The sequence below is a fragment of the Panthera leo genome, chromosome B4 (assembly GCF_018350215.1).
Source record: "Panthera leo isolate Ple1 chromosome B4, P.leo_Ple1_pat1.1, whole genome shotgun sequence".
NCBI lineage: Eukaryota > Metazoa > Chordata > Mammalia > Carnivora > Felidae > Panthera > Panthera leo.
In genome coordinates this window covers 74,135,842-74,144,687 of record NC_056685.1, presented here as the reverse complement: position 1 = coordinate 74,144,687, position 8,846 = coordinate 74,135,842, and the positions used below count along the sequence as shown (strand labels likewise).

At 45.4% G+C, this 8,846-nt stretch overlaps 1 long non-coding RNA gene across 1 annotated transcript; it reads right to left on the bottom strand.

The window, feature by feature from the left end:
• Positions 1–1,582: 1,582 nt before the first annotated feature.
• LOC122225624 lies at positions 1,583–5,197 on the bottom strand. Its single transcript, XR_006205268.1, has 3 exons — positions 5,107–5,197; positions 4,535–4,684; positions 1,583–1,678 (listed from the first exon to the last, which is right to left on the bottom strand). It is a non-coding gene; the product is annotated as an uncharacterized LOC122225624 (long non-coding RNA).
• Between the last annotated feature and the right edge of the window lie 3,649 nt (positions 5,198–8,846).

Below are 8,846 nucleotides of genomic sequence, written 5' to 3'. Positions count from 1 at the left end.
GCAGCGGTGAGATGCCGGGGAGACAGAGCAAGGTTCAAAAGCACAAAGGTTTTATTGGGGTCTAGGGGCAGTTGGTGAGGTAATGGCTGTGGCCTCAGCCGATTGGCTGGGGAAGGGTCCGAGTCCTGTTAGGCAGGTTGCCGGGCGTGTTGTGATTGGGAAGTTTGAACGGGTGAGCGGGAGGTTACTCAAGGGGAGGAGGCGTGGTCTGAGGTTTCTGCCATTTTCCCCGGAAAGAGGGCATGTCGGGGACATAGTCACTCAAGGTGGAGGACACAGAACAAGATGGAGTCGGCTGGTGTAGGTCCGCCCTTTCAGGGTATGAACCCAAGAGTTATGCTTGACAGGTGTGGAGAGGCAGCAGGGGGGCAGGGCAGCACTTCAGGGGGTGGTGCTCTGATGGGCTTGTGACCTGCTGTGTCAGGTTGTGGAAGCCAGAGATGAAAACAGAAGGGAATAGGTTGTGAACGTTCTCCGGCGCCAAACCCAGGAGCCCGGACTACGTTCCAGAGACAAAGGGGAACCTTTGGAGGGATCTGAACTCTCTCTGAACTAATCTGATGAATCCGCCTTCAGGAAAGCAGTCTGGCTGCAATGTGTTAAGCCGATTATATTAATTTTAATGACAGAGTTGTAGACAGCAGTGTATCGAATGAGGAATCCATAACGTGTAAATAGTTTATTTGCAAAAGCATAGCTCGGACCTTATGTTGTAATGTAAGGCGGGAGAATATCGTAAGATGCTAATGGATATATGTGTGTTTTTTCTCCTGGAATTCACTTCTGACTCTTCCACATTTAGGCAATTAGTTGGTCCCAAAGGCCTGCGCCCCATGTCAGTGCAGCACCAGGACCACGGGACTCGAAGGGTCTTGTAGGCAGCACCCTGTTGCAAGCGGACAACTCGGTCACCAGAGGAAACCCTGTCCTACGGCAGCCTGGCACTGTGAGATTCCAGAGCTGTGGCCGAGCAGGAAGCCTGCACTTGTCCTCCTGCGTGTCTCCTCCTCTCTCACGCGACTGTCACACTCACAGTACTTCCGACACCAGGTGCGGCCAGGTTTCTGCACCAAGCAATTCTCCGACACCATCTACCTCCAGGTAGCACCCTATCTCACGGGCTGAGGGCTCAGTTGCCTGAGACTGCCCCTACTTCAGACGGCACTGCACGTAGTAGGTCTCCGGGTGACCCACACCTTCTGTCTGACTTGGCTACACATCAGAGGTTCCCATGACGTCCTCCGCCTTGGATTTGATTGTTTCCTAGAACAGCTCACAGCACTCCAGAAAACACTTACTTATGTTTACCTGTTTACTATATAATAATGGATGTGCTAAAGCACACAGATGAACAGCCAGATGAAGAGGCACCTAGGGTGAGGTCTGGGAGAATCCTGAGCGCAGAAACTTCTGTTCCTGTGGATTGGGCTGTGTCACCCTCCTAGTAAGTGACGTGGATGTGTTCACCCACCTAGAAGCTCTCCTAACTCCATACCTTGGGGTGTAGGCACGATCAATTATTAACTGCATATCCAGCCCCTCTCCCCTTTCTGGAAAATGGGGGGGGGGGGGCGGTGGTGGTGGGAGAGGGCTGAAAATTCTGAGCTTCTCATCATGGCTTGGTCTTTCTGGGGACTGGACCCATCCAGGAGCCATCGGGGAGTCCACCAAAAGTCACCTGTTTAGAACAAAAGACACTATTGCTCAGAAAATTTCATGGAATTTAGGACATCTGTGTTAGGAACTGGGGTCAAAGACCAACGATTAGAACAAAAGTGTTTTATCACTCAGGTATCCACGAGGGTTTTAGGAGCTCTGTGCCAAGAACAGGGGCAGAGGCCAATATTTTCTATTTTCTATTATCTCACAGCAGCACACCCCAGGGAAAGCATCAAGAAACAGTGCTTCCACTTTCCCAGGAGAAGGAGGATTTAAAACAGAAACCAAGTGGGGCGCCTGGGTGGCTTAGCCGGTTGAGCGTCCGAATTCAGCTCAGGTCAGGATCTCATGGTTCGTGGGTTCGAGCCCCGGTCAGGCTCTGTGCTGACGGCTCAGAGCCTGGGGCCTGCTTCAGAGTCTGTGTCTCACTCTCTCTGCCCCTCCCCTGCGCACGCTCTGTCTCTCTCTCCCAAAAATAAATAAACATTAAACAAAATAAAAAATAAATCAAATAGAAACTAAGTTGAGTTATAAAAAATAAAGTTATAATTTTTGACACCAGGGTATATAGGTTGAGGTTCATACCTAATACAAAGTCAGTTTAGCTATCATGACAGACAGTAGTTTACATGGCTGTTTGAGTAGCTGAGAGAGGCAGTTTTCTAGGATGATTTGCAAATCTGGTAGGGATTTGAGGCCCTTTTCCTCAGGTGATGGAAAGAGCCCTGGGCTTAGGGGCTCTTACGGTCCAACACTGCCTCACATCAGTACCACATCTGTAGGCTAAGTTTGCCACAAAAATACAGGACACTCCATTAAATGTGAATTTCAGGGGCACCTGAGTGGCTCAGTCAGTTAAGCGTCTGACTTCGGCTCAGGTCATGATCTCATGGCTTGTGGGCTCGAGCCCCATGTCGGGCTCTGCTGCCAGCTCAGAGCCTGGAGCTGCTTTGGATTCTGTGTCTCCCTCTCTCTCTGCTCTTCCCCTGCTCATATTCTGTCTCTGTCTCTGTCTCTCTCTCAAAAATAAATACACATTAAAACAATATTTAAAAAATGTGAATTTCAGATAATGAATAATGTTGGGGACATACTTATACTAAAACATTATTTGTTATTACCTGGAATAAATTGAACTAGGTATCCTGTGTTTTTCTCCCCTTATGTCTGACCCCCTTACTTAGGGCAAGTCATTTAAACTCTTGGAGCTTCGGTTTCTTCGTCTGAAAGATAGAGAGGGCTTTGCTTTATGGTGCTGTGCTGATCCCTGCAGCAGGGGGAAGTTTTTCTCCGCCTTAGGGTCTCTGGCTGGGTTCAAAACTTGAACTGACAAGGGGAAAATCATACAAATTTATTGAAGATAACTCTCACGTGACATGGGAGACTTCGTAAGGAGAGGAAGGCCCAAAGAATCGGCTAGATCTGAGTATTTTTACATAAGATGTAATGAAGAGTGAACAGCCATGGAGGACTATGTTAGAGTGAGGTGTAGGAGGTAAGTGTAGGAAGCTGGGAAAACCTAGGGAGGCTTGCTTGTTAAGATTTCTCTCCAGGTCCCTTCTTCAGAGATAAGGGTGCTCCTTGCCTCCAGGGGAGGGCACCTCCCACAAGAGGGTTTTATGACCTGTTTCCAGAAGGATGGAAGGAAGATCATGGTGGCCTTCCTGCTCAGACTCCTTCAGCTTAAAATGTTGGATATGCCAAGGTGCCACATTTTAGGGTAGCATGTCTGGAACCCCATCATTCCAATAGTTAAAGTGATCTAGAATCTATAGTCTTATGCACTCCTAGAATAACTCTGGTCTGTGTGGAGTAGGGCAGATGCAAGTTTTCATTCTACTTAATAGATGTGTGTTCTTGGATATCCATCATATGCGATAATAGTGATATCTATCTCATAGTGTACTTATGAAGTTTAAATGAGTTAACGAATGTGAAGTGCTCAGCTCTGAGCACGGTACGTTGTAAGTGCTCAATAAATAATACTTAGTTACTACTGCACGTGCATAAATATGCTGCAACATTATCAGGCTAAATCAGGAAGGCTTGCTGAGTGCTCTCTCTGCACTAAGTGCTGCTGGGCACTATCTTTTCCTTCCAGTTAGTAATCAGAAGGGGACAGAAATTGGCAAGTTTAAAAGAGGAAGCAACTTACACCTCTTCCTAAGTATGTTAAGAGACAGAGATAACACCTTTATGAATATTTTTGAAGAGTCTAAAAAATTTTCCTGAACCTTGAATGGACTCCAAAGAAATCCAAAGCTGATGCCTACATTTTACTGCAGGCAAAAACATCCCTCATAAACAAACTGGGGGTTTGATGCAGCCTTAGATGTATCACCACCCCGAGGCTAAAACTCTGCCTGTTTATTAAACCAAACAGACGCAATCTGGGTCACAGCATTAGCGAATGGCGAGCCAGCCTGGCCTGGTGCTCTACCTCCCTGAGCACAGAGGGAGAAAAGAAATGCATCAAACAGAGCTCATCAGAGCAGTTTCGAGAGAGGCTCGGATACCTTTCAAAAGAAGAAAACATGAAGATGTAACCACACGAAAAGGCAGAGATGAAAGCTAGGGAGTAGTGGCAACAGAAGCATCAGGTTTTAAATAGTTTTGAGCTTGTTTAAAAACTGGGAGTATTTGTGTAGCTGCCTCTCCACTCTCAGTGTTGGCTTTTCAGGGACCTCAGAGACTTACTGGAGAAGGGGACAGATAAGCAGGTGCCTAACCGTCAGAACCTGCAGCCGGCAGACAAACAGAAAACCACTTCCTCCCCAGTCCCTTTTCCGAAGCCCTGAGCCCACCCGGACTCCACCTGCAGGTTTCTGCAGCCGCTCTCCTTTCTCCCAATCTTTCTAGTGTTTTCTTTACTGACCTTTTCCATCCCGAAGCTCTCACAGTCCAATCTCCATGCCGCTCGCTGCCTTGTGAGTCATTTTTAACATTTGGTAGGTTTCATTGCTGAAATAATCATGTCTCTCACGGAATGGAGGTGCTGGGCCATGGAGTCGAGTGAAGTGAATATCTGTTTATGGGGTGAAGAACACATTTACATCAATCACAAGCTGCATAGTCTGAGCTGACATATAAGATGCCCCTTGGGAGTGACTGCTTTTTTGCTTGTTTTTTTTTTTTTTTTCAGTTGAAGTACTTGTCATTTCATTTCATATTTCTTTAGATGCAATCAAGGCATGTTAGTGAAAATGCATGAGTCAAACATTTCTTTAAAAAACAACTGCTTTCAGACAACATAGCCTGTGGAAGTCAGATGTATTTTCGTATCTTATGGTAAATACTTGCCTATGGAGAAGCCTTATTATGTAAATTCATCTGCATATGCAGTGGTGAATAATTCCTTGAAACCGTTGGTTGGGTTATGAAATCGTCTCACAGGTTGAAAAATCATCATGCTTTCTGCTAAAAGTATGTACTGCCCCCCTTTCTTACTTGTGGTTCCTGGACAGCAAAACCCAGGGTCCTCTGGGAAGCCTCCTGCATTCATTAGTCTGGTTTCTCTGGTGACTCTCTTTAGATTCCCTTGTTATCCCCAAGCGTCTTTCAGTTTGCTCTTTTCTTATTTTCTCTTTCTTTCCCCCCAGAAAGCTTACATGAAAAGTCCATCATTAGAGAGCACAGGTTGACTGTGTCCCATCATGGGCTCTGTGTGGTCTGGAGTTTGGGGAGTTGCAGAATAAGCAGTGACGGTGGCAGCCTGTGGAAGTGAGGCTGACCTGGTTAAGCAGGTGGATGTAACCAGATCAGTCACACCCTCACGCCCTCCGCTTCTACCCTCTGCCCTCCCACCTCCTCCCACTGTGCCCAGTACTTAAGACAAAGGCACTAGAAAGAGCATGGATTTTGGAGTCACACAGACCTGCCTTTGCGTCCTGTCACCTCGTAAGCTGTGGGACCTGGTAAGGCACTTGGTACTCTGGGTCAGGGTTTCTTTAGCTGAAACACGAGGAGGGTACCATATGCCCCGCTTTGCCAGGGCCAATCTTGGTTTATGCTTTGTGTCCTGGCACACTTATGCATAGCGTCTCCATTCAACATGTCAAGCGTCCTGAGTAGATTCTATGGTGACCCTACAAAAGGGAGTAATTCTTACTTCCTGTTGTTGTGGTAAGGATGACATTTTAAGCGTCTACTATGGTGTCTGGTGCATAGAGCCTCGAGATGGTACCTTTTGTCGTTATTAACGATGATTTGAAATGATGCGCCCGCCTACTGTAAGTGATTTACTTGATGTGGTAAGTCCATACATGAGCTTGGAACAGAAAAGTCTGTTTCACACTCTGGAATCCATTTAGATTTTATGTTTTGTGTTAGAAATGGAATTAACTCCCACCGTGGTGTTTTAGGACCTCAATTAAATGTAAGATTCACAAGAATGAGTTCACCAAAGTCAGAAGCGGTAATGATCAGCTTGGATTGGAAAGGAGAAGAGAAATTAGGCACATTTTATTTCATTTTTTTAAAAGGAAAAAAAGTTCTATTTAAAACAAAAACAAAACAAATGAACATTCCCAGAAGGGTGGAATGAATCACAGGCATAGATCGCTTTTTCAAAAGAAATTCTCCTCGCTGAACTCTTTGGGTAGAGGCAAGAGCTGAACACTTTGGTAACAAAGCCCAGAGGTCAGAGGTCTTCTAGATGGGTGAGGTGTCTTAGCAGAGAGGAGGGGCCAAGTACTGCTTAAGACAAAACATATATATGAGAAATTCTCTATAGTGGAAATGGCAGAGGTATTCATGGGAAGTTTGTTAGGGAGAAAACCAAGGGTTGGCGCAGTCTGTTTTTTTTCTAGAGTCGTGAACTAGCTGCCAGAAGTATTAACCTCATGCAGGTGCCAGACCCTGAACTAGACCCTGGTAACATGGCAATGTGGCACAAAGTGTACAGACTACAGAGAAGGAGACAGACACATGGGCAATGGCAGGACTCTGCACTATGGTACTGGCATGCTGGGAAGGTTATGATGGGCTAGCTGCTGTAACAAACAACCCCCAGCCCATGACTCAGCTCGGTAGGTGTTTATTTCCCTCTTGTATTATGGAGTCATGCAAGTGGTTGAAAAGCAGTCATCATATGGCTCCAACAGTCTCCATGGCCTTGGAGTTTCTCTTCTGGGTCCTCAGCATCCAGTCAACAGATGGAAGGAAGAGAAAACTGGAGTGTTGCACAGGAAGATATTTTTGGGCTAGGCTTGAAAGTGGTGACCACAGGCCATTTGTCAGAGCTTAGTCACATTGCCTCCACATAATGCCATGGCTGGACAGCCACTTACTGGAAACAATTCTACATGATGGAAGGGGAAGGGGAGTATTTGTCTTTGGCAAACAGTCAACTGTTTTTGGGACTTACACACTGAGGATGAGTGTGTAATGAGAGCTCAGAAGAGAAATAAAGCCAACTGTGTGTGTGTGTGTGTGTATGTGTGTCTGTCCATGTCCATGTGGTCGGAGAGGGAAGGGAAATTATAGCAATGGATGGCTTCCCAGAAGAATTGATATTTAAGCTGAGTTTTAGAGAGAAATAAGATTTAAGTCAGAAGGGCAGGGGGAAGGGACAGTTTAAATAGTAGATGCAGCATGTGCAAAGGCACTGGGGTATTCATTCATCTAGCCAACAAATCTTTATAGAAGTGCCTTTAAGGTGCCTGGAATCCTTCCAAATGCTGGGAATGCATACATAAGATAGACAAGTTTTTCCCCCTTGTTACCCTGTACTCTAGTGAAGGGAGACAAGCCATCAGCAAACCAGCAAAAAGTCCACAACTCAAAAACTCAAGTAGCATGTTACATGGGGGAGAACTGCATGTTCTTAAGTAGGACTAGAGCTAAGGGTGCATGTTGAAGGTGGTGGTGCAGGACGTGAGAAATGATGAGACCAGAGGAGATAGGAAAGGCCAGCCAGAGAAGGGCCTTTCATGCACGAAAGGGCATCAGGAAGAGGGGCTGGGCTCAGCTTTGAATTGTGGAGAGTCCACCTGCCTGCGGATGGACTTCAGGTGTGGCTGCAGGGAGGCTGATCGTGAGGCTGCTGGCATGATGTAAGTGTGAGGTGATGAGGCCGAGGTGGGGAGGATGGAAATGAGAGCTGTGCCAGAGGTACAGGGATAGGACCAGGCAGTCACATCATGGGGACTAAGGAGAGGGAGGGTTCCAGGACGACCCCTCGACTCCTCTCCCCTCCCTCCCAGGTCTCAGGCAGAAAACAGTTCGGTCCAGTCATTCTAGTTTGTGCACACTTTTATTTTTTTTAAATGTATTTATACAACATCACAGAAAAAAAAGCCAAAAAAATAAAATAAAATTTCTACCCTGCCTGTTTTCTTTTATTAGATAGTTGTGGGTACAAATTATTAACTTAATGTTATTTGATTTATACATTTCAGTTAGTTGGCTTAACTATTTCCATTTCTTCCACCTGTCCTGGATGGAGGTGGCCTTTAAAGTTGCCTGACCAGGGAACTAGCACAGAACAGCAGAGGGAAAGCCTTCTTCCCCACCATCTCTGAGCCAGGCTGGAGCCAGAAACACCCTCCTGGGGTGTTCCTTTCTCTTCACCTCTTCACATTTCACTTTCTTTCATCCTTCAAATGATATGGTCCAACATTCTTCATGGTCAAGGCGGAATCCCAGCTAATATCTTTGATTTTGAACTAAAATTAAGAAAATAAATAAATAGCAATGGGTGGTTTAGAACTGATTTGCCATTCTAATAGAAGTGTACAGATATATTTGGGGGCTAGGAAAGAAAAAGACTATTGAAGTAACAAATGCAATTATGACTACACAGAACAGCTTTCCTAAAGACCAGAGCTTCAATCTTCGTATGTTTTTAAATTAACTTACAAATGATGTGATTAAATGTGCCTATTCTCTGATTACAACGTTGTGTGTGGCTGTGGGTCCTGGCATTTTTAGTATGCAATGTTACAGTAATGCTTTGCAATAGGAACATGGCTGTCTTCTAAAAGAGATTTAAAATATTTCTCAGAAAAAATATGAGCATTAACTAGGAATAAGACTGTTAGAAAGAGAGTTCCATCTCCTAAGGCATATCATTAGTAGCAGTTGTTTTATGTTTAAGACTTTCCCCCCCTTAGGTAGAAAAATGGAACCACAGTAGTCAAGGCAGAACATTATGCTTGTCATCTTCTGGATTCAAATGATTGGGCTCT